A 13,443-nucleotide genomic window follows, 5' to 3' on the forward strand; every position below is an offset into this window, starting at 1 on the left:
AGAGACGATGAGATTATTGTATTTCAATTGTAATTCTTTATTTAACGTCCGCTCAGATTACAGAGACTATTCAGAGACTATGAGATTATTGTAACTGTAATTCCTTATTTAACGTCCGATCAGACTATAGAGACTATTCAGAGACGATGAGATTATTGTAATTGTAATTACTTATTTAACGTCCGCTCAAACTACAGAAACTATTCAGAGACGATGAGATTATTGTAATTGTAATTTCCCATTTAATTCCGCTCAAACTACAGAGACGATGAGATTATTGTAATTGTAATTCCTTATTTAACGCCCGCTCAAACTACAGAGACTATTCAAAGACGAAGAGATTATTGTAATTGTGATTCCCTATTTAACGTCCGCTCAAACTACAGAGACTATTCAGAGACGATGAGATTATTGTAATTGTAATTCCTAATTTAACGTCCGCTCAAACTACAGAGCCTATTCAGAGACGATGAGATTATTGTAATTGTAATTCCTAATTTAACGTCCGCTCAAACTACAGAGTCTATTCAGAGACGATGAGATTATTGTAATTGTAATTCCTTATTTAACGCCCGCTCAAACTACAGAGCCTATTCAGAGACGATGAGATTATTGTAATTGTAATTCCTTATTTAACGCCCGCTCAAACTACAGAGACTATTCAGAGACGATGAGATTATTGTAATTGTAATTTCTTATTTAACGCCCGCTCAAACTACAGAGACTATTGAGAGACGATGAGATTATTGTAATTTTAATTCCTTATTCAACGCCCGCTCAAACTACAGAGACTATTCAGAGACGATGAGATTATTGTAATTGTAATTCCTTATTTAACGCCCGCTCAAACTACAGAGACTATTCAGAGACGATGAGATTATTGTAATTGTAATTCCTTATTTAACGCCCGCTCAAACTACAGAGACTATTCAGAGACGATGAGATTATTGTAATTGTAATTCCTTATTTAACGCCCGCTCAAACTACAGAGTCTATTCAGAGACGATGAGATTATTGTAATTGTAATTCCTAATTTAACGTCCGCTCAAACTACAGAGTCTATTCAGAGACGATGAGATTATTGTTATTGCAATTCCTTATTCAGCGTCCTTTTAAGACTACAGAGGCTATTCAGAGACGATGAGATTATTGTAATTGCAATTCCTTATTCAGCGTCCTTTTATGACTACAGAGGCTATTCAGAGACGATGAGATTATTGTAACTGCAATTCCTAATTTAACGTCCGCTCACACTACAGAGTCTATTCACAGACGATGAGATTATTGTAATTGTAATTCCTAATTTAACGTCCGCTCAAACTACAGAGTCTATTCAGAGACGATGAGATTTTTGTAATTGTAATTCCTAATTTAACGTCCGCTCAAACTACAGAGTCTATTCAGAGACGATGAGATTATTGTAATTGTAATTCCTAATTTAACGTCCGCTCAAACTACAGAGTCTATTCAGAGACGATGAGATTATTGTAATTGTAATTCCTAATTTAACGTCCGCTCAAACTACAGAGTCTATTCAGAGACGATGAGATTATTGTTATTGCAATTCCTTATTCAGCGTCCTTTTAAGACTACAGAGGCTATTCAGAGACGATGAGATTATTTTAATTGCAATTCCTTATTCAGCGTCCTTTTAAGACTACAGAGGCTATTCAGAGATGATGAGATTATTGTAATTGTAATTCCTAATTGAACGTCCGCTCAAACTACAGAGTCTATTCAGAGACGATGAGATTTTTGTAATTGAAATTCCAAATTTAACGTCCGCTCAAACTACAGAGTCTATTCAGAGACGATGAGATTATTGTAATTGTAATTCCTAATTTAACGTCCGCTCAAACTACAGAGTCTATTCAGAGACGATGAGATTTTTGTAATTGTAATTCCTAATTTAACGTCCGCTCAAACTACAGAGTCTATTCAGAGACGATGACATTATTGTAATTGTAATTCCTAATTTAACGTTTGCTCAAACTACAGAGTCTATTCAGAGACGCTGAGATTATTGTTATTGCAATTCCTTATTCAGCGTCCTTTTAAGACTACAGAGGTTATTCAGAGACGATGAGATTATTTTAATTGCAATTCCTTATTCAGCGTCCTTTTATGACTACAGAGGCTATTCAGAGACGATGAGATTATTGTAATTGCAATTCCTTATTCAGCGTCCTTTTAAGACTACAGAGACAATTCGGAGACGATGAGATTATTGTAATTGTAATGCCTTATTCAGCGTCCTTTTAAGACTACAGAGGCTATTCAGAGACGCTGAGATTATTGTAACTGCAATTCCTTATTCAGCGTCCTTTTAAGACTACAGAGGCTATTCAGAGACGATGAGATTATTGTAATTGCAATTCCTTATTCAGCGTCCTTTTATGGCTACAGAGGCTATTCAGAGACGATGAGATTATTGTAATTGCAATTCCTTATTCAGCGTCCTTTTAAGACTACAGAGGCTATTCAGAGACGATGAGATTATTGTAACTGCAATTCCTTATTTAGCGCCCCTTTCAGTCTACAAAGACTATTAAGGTAATACTATTGTAATGGTTGCATGATAGAATGTCAATAACAATGAAAGCTAAACTATTCTAGGAAAACCTGCCTCCCAATTCCTCTGTGCATCATAACAAGCGCAAGTACTGGACCGAGTTCCAGTGTACTTCGATGAGAAGCTCGAAGATAATTGATGGAAATCAATGACCAACAATCCAACCCGGTACAGCCATTTTATTGCGACCTATATTATCACAATTTCATTATATCTCGGCTAACAGAAATGACAAAGCTTTATTAGAGGACTATTGCACGCATTGTATTCGCCTTGGTAGCTATTAGTTTCAACTGCAAATGAGTTTGCTTGTTATTATAGCCCGCAAATTGAGTCTAATAACACCGATAATGGCACGTGACTCAATCAAGCCTGTTATTGAACACGATGTCAGTGCAAATTTCCTCTCCTCTTCCTGCATATCGAGCTGCCGATAGCTGACGAGTTCTCCTCCCAGCATCTTTATAATGACGGCTCACTACGCCAAGGATTCACCGCACAGCAGTAAACTCTGTCACTCCTGCTTAACGTAAATGCGATTACAGGAGCTGATCGGCTTTAACGTGTACGTCGTACGAGACACTTGTGGGTGGACTCTTCGATCTTTCTTGCAGCATACTGTTCAGCAAACGAGTAGGAACATATATTTCCACAATGGTGATCAACTGATCACTGATCAGGTTCAACTCTTGGCCAAGTGATTTTTTTTTTTGGAAAAGAGAAACGGTGTTAGTAGTTTTTGTAGAAAATACAGGGTGCGTCAGAAAGAACGGATGGATTTCACATGGCAAGAAAATTGTAAAGATTCATCAAATCAAAAATTTATTGTTATCAACATATTCACCAATACATGCAGTTTATTTATGGAAAACAACATTATCCATATGATGTCCTTGGCTTTCAATACAGGCATCGAGGCGTTTTCTGATGTTCGCCATCACTTTCACAGTCATAGCTGGTGCAATTGCCACGATTTCTTCACGAATCGCTGTCTTCAGTTCGTCCAATGTATGTGATCGATGTTTACAAACTTACGCCTTCAAATGGTCCCAAAGAAAGAAGTCGCAGGGCGCGAGATCTTACCGTAGCCTCGGACAATCTCAGTGCAATAGAATTTCGTCCAGGTGATTTCTTCATTAATGTTGAACCTGTGATACGAAATGAAGCCACCCACCGCAAAATTGTATTCCGAGTTGGAATCCTAGCGTGACATCCGATGTCGAAATGAGTCCTGAGTGGCGATCACAGATTCTTCATTTTTCGAAAATTCTCTACGATGAAAGCACGTTGTACACCAGACCAACACCATATTCTCAACTGAAACTGCATTCTATGGCTGACCCAACAGTCGTGGTCCCCCTCACTATATCTCTCTCCTCGTTGCGTATCGATAGTTTGAAATACATCCGTTCTTTCTGACGCACCCTCTACTTCTCCTGCCATAATTCCAACGCAATTCATAATAGCCTTTATCGTAGAGGTGCCAACTTTTCGAGTGGGTTATCACTATCAGCCCAGTTTCACCAACCCTTGCTAAATATTTAACATGTCGTTAAGGCAGTTTAACAGTAAACTTGACGGAAGAGATGTTTCATCAACTGTTGTTACTGGGTTTCTGTTAACGTACCTCCAGTAACGAATGTATTATACAGGGACATCACTTTATTTTTACCAACATTTTTAACATTAACCTGGCTATACTCGGAAACACTGTTACCCCCTTCCATTACAGGAGTTTGGAGTTGCTAGTGCAATATGTAAACAAATCATTTTACTAGCTATAGGAGGAGAGAAAAGTAGTGTATCCATTTATGTTACAGGGAAATACAGTATTACGATTTTCAGTTTGATCATTACTTTTACGGTATTTTATAAAAAAAACAGTAGAGTAGTAATAATTTCTTTTCACAAACTCAACTCTTCAGGCGGTTATATTCATTATGTAATGTCTACTTTATTCAGCATATTACTAACCTAATTTATTCCTGAGAATTTTGTGAGCACTTCCGTAAGAAACCCCAATTTCTACAGCTAACTTCTTGACCGGCTTATTAGGACCTCGCTGCATCCTTTCTCTAGCATCTTCTGTCACGTTTGTTCGCCATCTTACACTTTTCTTCCTTTCTGTACACTCTGTTGCTCTAAATTTATCTACCAGATTAATGACATTTCTACGAAAATATTCCGTAATGATATAATCGGGAAATTGTATTAAAAAAAAAAAAAAAAAAAAAAAATGTTGTTCACATTCGGTTATATTGTAATTCCAGTTTCCATCATCGTCCTTCATACCTACAAACAGTAAAACAAAACTCTTGTTTAAATAATGCTGTTAAGTACCGTACCGTACCATATAATAGGGTACCGTACTTTCGGTAACTCTAATCGTCACTTCTGCTCAGTCCACACAGATAAATTCAGTTATGCTACACACGATACCTGTGTGAAAATAAACTTCAATAATATAAGCTTTTTCTTCTATTGAAAATGCAACATATTTCTGAAACACACTGTACTCTGTACTGTTTATTTCACTGCTAGCAACAGCGGCCGTAAGTTTGTGTGACTGACGTTAGCAAGGACATTAGTGAAAGGGGTGGGAGCCAAGTACATTCAGAAACGCAGGTACAATAAAAATTGAAGTAAAAATAATGATGTCCCTGTACAAATCTGGCTCTCAGTAGTAGCTCCCTGTAAAGCAGGTTTGAAAGCCACAATTTAAGTCACACAGTATTTGTGTGCACTCATACTTGAGTTCTGGCGTCTTGTCAGCTCATTTGAGTTGTGTGGATATAAAAGGAAAAATTGTGACGGTGTCGTGTCTAGTTCCTGGGGTAGCTCAGTCGGTAGAGCGTTCGCGCGCTAAGCGAAGGGTCCCGGGATCGATACCCGGCTCCGGAACAATTTTTCCTTGACATTATTCAAACCTGCTTTACAGGGAGCTACTACCTGAAAGCCAGATTTGTATAAACTCTAAATTGATCTTGTCTCTTCTTCGAAAATGCTTACACTGCCCACCCTGAAGCTTCGCCACAAAGTTTGTAAGACAAAGCGTCCAGCTGTGAATGTCAAATGCTGACCAAGTTCAGGATAAAACAAAGTATTAATAAAACCGAGGTTCGAACAAGAAACTCTTGAGATGTTAGTGCAAGCGGTTGCAGGGCATTTTTCTAAGTATTTTTTTATTTTCCTTTCCTGCTTCTTCCACCATTCCTCCATTGCCGTACTATCTTCATTTCCAACGTAAGAAAAGCGCTAAATAAAAAATCGCTGTACCCACAACTAAGGATGTATCCTCATTTTAACTGAGGCAGAAGTACATCTTATATGCCGAGGCACGAAACGGTGCCTGTTAAATATTTAAATCAATCCCTTTTAAAGTGGAGTGTTTGTTCTAACATCGGCTGAGGGCATCCTTAGCGCTGTGCAGTCTTAGATGTAGAAGCGGCTTAAAACGTAATAAGGATTGTGGGAACGGCACCGTGTGCTGTGGAAGGAGCTGTGATGGAAAACACGCTAACAAATGAATCACGCATCCCGTACAATAAATCTTACTGCAAAAAGAAGAGCATGTTAGGAAGTAAGAGGCCTTCGGGCTAAGGAAGAATAATACGGGTGGAATCGTATTAGCGGAATAATATTACAACTGGAGACAGAGAGAGACCTCGCCTTGTATTGTTAAGTCAGTTACTAACCTTACTTCGTATACAGACCGAAATAAGAAATTCGTTAGGTTTTTATAGGACTATCACATCTTTATGTATCAAAGTAAACAAAATCTCACTATATACTCTATAATAGATATAACTTACAAAATAAGTTATATCTACACAGTGGGGCAAAAAATGGTTATGTTCCAGTAGCTAATGATTTCACTTGAAAATTTATTTTACAGACAAATTTCGCAGTTCTTGTAGACCGGGAAAGTACTGTAATATTTCATGTTTTACCATTTATTAAACACTAGCCGTACCCGTGCGCTCCGCTGCACCTGTTAGAAATAAATATAAATTAATTACATAATTAAAATAGCACGTTTGATCCAGGGAACATTCGTGTTTGATAGAAGGATATATCGTTTAATATGTTACTTAAATTAAATTGTATTTAAATAATCAAAATGCGATCATTTTGGTCCAGAGAGCAATCATTTGGTGCAATGACAATTCCTTTAACATGTTTCTTAATTGTTATTACATGCAACCATAGTTTAATGAAGATTGACATATCATTTAGTTTTAATGTGTAAACTTTATATTACTTGCTATATGTTTCAGAAGTTACTGTAATAACATTGTAGAATTATGTCCATCTAGAGCAACTACACATTCCAATGGTGAAATAATAATTACACAATTCATTAGCTTCCGATATTACTTCATACAAACACAGAAACATTCCCTTACGCTATGATTAATAGCTTTCGATTGTTGTTGTCCAAGGCCCCTTATAGACGAAGTCATTTGTTTTTATTTCAGTACAGCGCCTTAGATGGCGTTGTTATTGTAATTTTAAAACTCGTTTATCTCATTAAATATCAGTCCTATCAAAATTTTGTACAGAATAAAACTTATCGGCAATTATTGTTAAAGAAACTTTTGTTATGTAATATTTGTCATGAAAATCAATAATAAGCGAGATATTTCGATTTATTTAATTCAGGCCCCCTTATAACCCCCCTTTTAAATACGGTATTTTGAATGTCATATAGCCTAAAATCTAAGTTACAACGAACTTAATTTATATTCCAATTTTCATACAAATCGGTTCAGCCATTATCGCGTGAAAAGGTAACAAACATCCAGACAGACAGACAGACAGGCATACAAACAAAAATTTCAAAAAAGCGATTTTCGGTTTCAGGATGGTTAATTATACATGTTAACACCATGGAAAATCGAAAATTACCAGAAAAATTTTGGCTACAGATTTATTATTAGTATAGATTATTTCCTATTTTTTTGTAAGGCAGTGCAAAATCGATCGTTTATGCCGAACTAAGCATTATGGTCTTACGAGTTCAGCAGGCCAAGCCGTTTGTTGTGCCATCACCAATTAGTTTCTTACGTTTTGAGTTCTCATTTTGTGAATAATGGGTCGCTTAACGAACGAAGACCAGATTTTCATTAAACATTTACACCAATATGATAATTTATCTGCCCGTCAAATTGTAAGAAACTACGGTCAGCGAGAATGATCTGTTTCAAGTGTACGATTGCTTAGCAAGATACGGACATGATATCCCTCTTGAGAGATTATTGCGTGAAAGATCGCATTTCTCAGATTCTCTGATGGTTTCCGCTAGAGTTTCAAACGAGATCTTAATCCTATGGATTATTTTGTATGGAGTCAACCACAAAAAACAGTTTACTACAAAACAAAATTCGTAATATTGAACATTTAAGACAACGCCTTCTTGAATGTTGAGACCGGCTTGATCAAAGACAGATATCCAGCGCTATTGTACAATGGAGGAGACGCCTACAAATGGTTGTGCGGGCAAATGGCGGTCAAATAGAGCATCATTTTTAATTTTGATTATTTGAAAGATCATTAATTATTATTAATTTAACAACATTCAGTTTCTGCATTTTTGAAGTAATAAATTGTCTTCAAAAACCAGATTTTTCGCATCACTGTGTATTGATCTCCATAAGATTTTAATTGAGCCTAAAAAAACATAATAAAAAGTCCTGCTCATCTTTAAAGTCTACTCTTTCCAACAGTGTTTTCATTACAAATTAATGTTATGTATTTCCGGAAATAGAGTATCTCTAATTTTGTGCTTTTTTTTTTTTTTGGCCCACTGTGTATATACATACCACAGAGATAATGACAGTGCAGATAGAAAGGGGTAATGGAATACATTAAAATAAATAAATAAAAATTATTATTCGTTTTGTAATTATGTGCATGGTTAATCAGAAAATTAGGCTGAAAATTTGTGTAGTTTGCCAACAGCGCAGCGCGGGCTCACCTATAGTCGCGTCGCTGTTATTTCCGGCGTGACTCCTCCTCTTTTCTTACGCATTAGAAAGAGAAGGCTCTATAAACTCTAGGCAAGTATTATCGTTCGCCATTTTTGTTATTTCGTTGCTGAGCTACCAGACGAGGAATCTATTTGCCGTACAGTTAAACATTATCATGTCGTAGCTCCTATGATAATAAATCGACTCTCATAGGAGCTACGACATGATAATGTTTAACGGTGCAGCAAATAGAGTCCTCGTGTGCTTTCTTTTAATGCCAACGACAAAATCAAAATGGCGGGCGATTATATTCATTATTTATAGAGCCTTAGATAGTGTATAACATCATCAGCAGCGAATGATAAGACTCACACGTTTAAATGTAGCCTACCTGCAACGTGATTGGCTGTCGGAAATAAGATCGACGCGACTATACCAATACACACTCGAACTCAGGTCTGAATAGCAGTATTCCGTCGCTTAGTTACTGCAGTAGGGTTGCCTGACTTCCTAAACGGCAGGAAATAACGATACGTGTTAATCTTTTTTATGTAACTTACAAGGAAACCGTTCATTTTACACATTTAAAAACTCCAAAAGGGATATCATTCTCTAATGATAAGAGTAAAAATGAGACTCTTATGGGTAGCACTTAACATTTAGGGGGAAACTATTCTTTTTCTGACTTGGACTAATATGGCGTTAGAATTTTTGTTGCAATCTATCCAAGGAATAAGCTGTTAAAATCTGCACACTTAATATTACCTCCACCATAGGCATAACAAATAAACAGAGTAAACCGTAAGTACTGTCATTAATTTCAGGGGGTTATTCTTTGTGATATTTCAAACAAAAACGTTTAATACCATTTGGCTCGTTTTTTGCTTCCTTTTTCGAGATAAAAAGTGTTTTATATGAAACATTTCATAGCGTATTTTGAGAAAGCCATTGATTTAATTCCCAACATGTTCAGTCAATTTAAGAGAGCATGGTATTACTCGTGGTGGGAATATAATGGTGTAGCAGACGGTTGACTCAAACTCGTTTTCTACTGCGCATGTCGTCACTTGGGAAGCAGCAGCGGCGCGCTAATTCGCACCGCAGTGCTCGAGGAGTGTACGTGCACGGTGTTAATTCTTTGTTTATATATATATATATATATATATATATATATATATATATATATATATTAATGTGACACATGCTATTAGTATGCCTGGATGTGCAGTATCTGGTTGAGTTACAATCGAAAAACAAAAGGAACTGACGTAAAACATTATACGTTTCCGAAGAATGAAGACTTGGCAAGACAATGGTTGCATGCTTGTAGAAGGGAGGATGAAGTCAATTTACAGCACGATGAGTTTTCTCGCATGTTACTAAATTTTATTTGCTTCGCAACTCATTTGCAAAATATATTTTCATGTTAAACTTATTGTTTTACTTATTCCATAGATTGCTTTGAGGGAAAAGAAAGGGGGTAAAAATCTTAAGATTTAATGTTGTTTCAGCTCGAATATGTTCACTTCATTTTGAGGAGTAAAGTTACGAAGTACCTTTAAAGCAGAAACTCCTAAATTATGAACCAAAAAGCAGTCGTAATCTGAAAGTAGACGCTGTACCCACAAAAGCTCTGGCGCAGTCTTGCTTGAAACGAAAATCAACAGATAATCTGAGATTGGACAGATGTGAAAAACGGAGAAGGAGAAAAGAAATTCCTAACATCATTGCCAATAGTTCATATAGGCCTACTCTTCAGGCCACTTCCAAAACCAATTCAGACGAACATGTATCAGAGGATAGCGCATTAGACCTAAATAACGAAACTTGAGTAATTACAGCATTATAATAACTATTAACTAGTATGTTCCTGTGTATCATATTGTTAAAATTTTTCACATATGAGTCGCTCCGCAGAAGGGAATAATTTTCTCATAGTTCTTCAAAACTTTCTAAGCTAAAAGGACTTAATTACATTTCTCATAAAATGTTAAAGCTGTGTTATCTTTTAACAACTTCCAGAAAGAAAAGGCTTCAGTAAATGGAAGGATTCAATTGTCTCGAATGTCAATAGAGGAGCAAAAAAGGCGTCAATCAATGGGCATAAAATAATTATTTTCTCACTTAACCCTAGCATTATCACAGTTGGGGAAAAATTGCCCACCCTTTTTATTTTCTAAATTTTTTGAATTAATGAAATCTGACAGCTGTCACCTTTACTCTAATTGTCTCTAACATGATAAAGTATGCACACATGTGTTCTGTTTCAGATTTCAAATATAGTAGACTAATAATTTGAAGTACGCCTATTTGTTAGTGGACAGATTTTACCCACCCTTGGCATTTCATATGACCTACACTTTTAAACATTTTCTAGTTTGAATTCTGTGATTTTTGTCCATTGTTGTAACTGTTTGTAATGCCGTTAAAGTCGTTTACTGTTTCAATTCTCCACTTTACCATTTACTTGGAGTGTAGAAACTTGAGTTGGTAAATTTGTTCTTTCTTTATTGGTGTTTATTCAAATCTAGTTGTATTCAGGGATACAGAACATAGACATGAGTTGTTTTGTGGATAATAGCAGCCTTAATGTTTTGGGTGAAAGTGATATTATAGTGCTATTGGAAATTGATTTACTGGCGGAGTTGAAGAAAGAAAGAGATAGTGAGGAAGATAATACAGAAGTGGTTAGTGAGGGTGAATCAAGGTCTATTTCAAGTACAAGAAAGCCGTTCACATTACGAAAATTAATGTCAGATGTGGAAATTGTGGACTTAATTTGCGTAAAAAATATTCAGATATTAAAATTGTGTGCAGGAGCATTTTACTAAAAGAAATATGCAGAATCACTGGAATGAAAAACTGATGTGTTTTTTTTTAAGTAATGTAAAAATGTTGACGATGAAAATTTATTGAACGTATTTGAGCTCGGAATCAAAACGCGTTAAGTCCACATTTTATCCAAAATGCGTTTTTTTTTTTCGAATTTGCCTTCTTTTAGGGGCACTTCATCATGCTACACTTGACATTTGTAGCAATTCACATTTTCAGCCTCTTTAAAGCCAGCCTGAAATCGAAGGTCTGATTCAGAACGTATTCTGTCTATCACCCTGAATGTATCAAACCGAGTTGAGTCCATGAACTTAAGATATCTTCTAACGAAAGCAGTACACCAGAATGAACGTAATTAATTCGACACCTGCCTTTAACAAATGTTCATTATTGACTCTTTTCTAAAGTTTGCTTGTTGCTACCTTTAAGTTCATGCAGTAAGATTTAAAAGGACGGGTTTATTGCCTGGAATCTCTATTTAAATCTCCACGCGCAGACAGTGAATTGGTGGTGTGCGTTAAGTGGCATTTAAAGGCAGGTGGAGGTCGTTTGCAATAAACATGGGTCTTTTACTACAAATTGTGATATTATACTCATAATTTGGCAACAGTTTGAACAGTATGTTAAGTTTCGAAAGACTCCAGTACAAAACATTTCTTGTGAGATATACAAACTTTGCAGATTCTCGCTGGCTTCTTTTTTGTGGGTGGTAGGTATATGACGGGAGAGGGGGAATAAGCCCAACAGTTTGCTTGTAATATTGTCGTCGTAACCCTCTATAAAATGCCTGCTTTCAGGTCAAGTTGAAGATTTGTATAGATCCTTTCCTTCCTGGGTTTGCTTCCCTTCACGGTCTTACATGCAATTACGTAGACACTGAAAAGCTGAAAAGTACCATAAACATTATATTGAAGAAACATTTCTGTTGTTTTTTTTTACGTATTTTCACATAATGGAGAAGGGATATAAGGCTTCTGACGCTGACCTGACAGTCAACCCACAACATAACGTTATTGTACTCTATTATGCCCTTCAGTTTCACCACTGTTTATTCCCCTTCAATGTTACCCTTTTTTCCTTTATGTTCACCATGTGAATGTTGTGCTTCGTAGACAGACCTTTTCTGTCATGTCACTTTACTGCCAATAACTCTTACAAGACCTCGATTCTGATTCCCTTTCTTAAACTTTGTTCATTCCACTTGGAATGCAGGACAGAACTTCAATGCACTTTTATTCAAACAGTTAGAATTCTGGAAAACCTTTCGCGTATATTTAGAGGAAAATAACTCCTCTTCTTCACGAAAGATAGCTTTACAACATACAACCCTCTAAATAGACAGCTTGAAAAAACTGCATTTGACAGCTTGAATGAAAACTGTAAATAAAAGTCGCAGGGTCACAAAGACGTCATGTCTAGACGGCTATGCTTTGGGAGCGCATCACAAGACGTTAGTAGGGAAGGGATTAGTTAATACAGCTTCTTGGTATTCATAATCAATTAACCTATCCCACTTCCAAAACCTTACGGAGCTGAGCTGAGCTAAGCTAAGCTAGCAAGCTGCGAGAGAGTCTGCAGTGCTTCCCGCGTGACGTCATCACGTAGTAGAAGAACGGGCGAGGCTGCGCACTGCTTCACCATTATATTCCCACCACGGTATTACTATAATAAATGTTTGAAAGAATTTCAGTTTTGTCATTTAAATGTGCATAAATTTGATTCGAATAAATGCATTTAAAATTCCTTTTCAGAACGAAAAGTTACATTAATTTTTAAGATCAAATTTTTGCACATTTAAAAGACAACACTAAAATCTTTTCAAATACACTGTTCTCTTAACCCTTTGAGGCACAGAACTCTTAACAAATTTGAGGTGGATATTGGTCAAACGAAATTAAATACATGAAAGACATATGAAATTTGCAAACAATTTGTATTTTCATCCATTTGCATACAAATTAGGAGGTTGCTTTATTTGAAGCCACTGTGGCACAACTTTACGACATTAAAAGAAAATATAAAGAGTGGTGGATTCAAATGAAGCCACAATGCCTCACAATGCATATTGGG

At 36.3% G+C, this 13,443-nt stretch overlaps 1 protein-coding gene and 1 non-coding gene across 2 annotated transcripts in view; one reads left to right on the plus strand and one right to left on the minus strand.

Annotated features, from left to right (window-relative positions):
• Positions 1–13,443, minus strand: part of LOC138692278 (midasin-like) — a 507,844-nt gene that overhangs the window by 314,307 nt on the left and 180,094 nt on the right. The window lies entirely within an intron of this gene.
• On the plus strand, positions 5,400–5,473 carry TRNAS-GCU (transfer RNA serine (anticodon GCU)). Its single transcript has one exon. It is a non-coding gene; the product is annotated as a tRNA-Ser (tRNA).

The sequence above is a fragment of the Periplaneta americana genome, chromosome 16, assembly GCF_040183065.1.
Source record: "Periplaneta americana isolate PAMFEO1 chromosome 16, P.americana_PAMFEO1_priV1, whole genome shotgun sequence".
NCBI classification, from domain to species: domain Eukaryota; kingdom Metazoa; phylum Arthropoda; class Insecta; order Blattodea; family Blattidae; genus Periplaneta; species Periplaneta americana.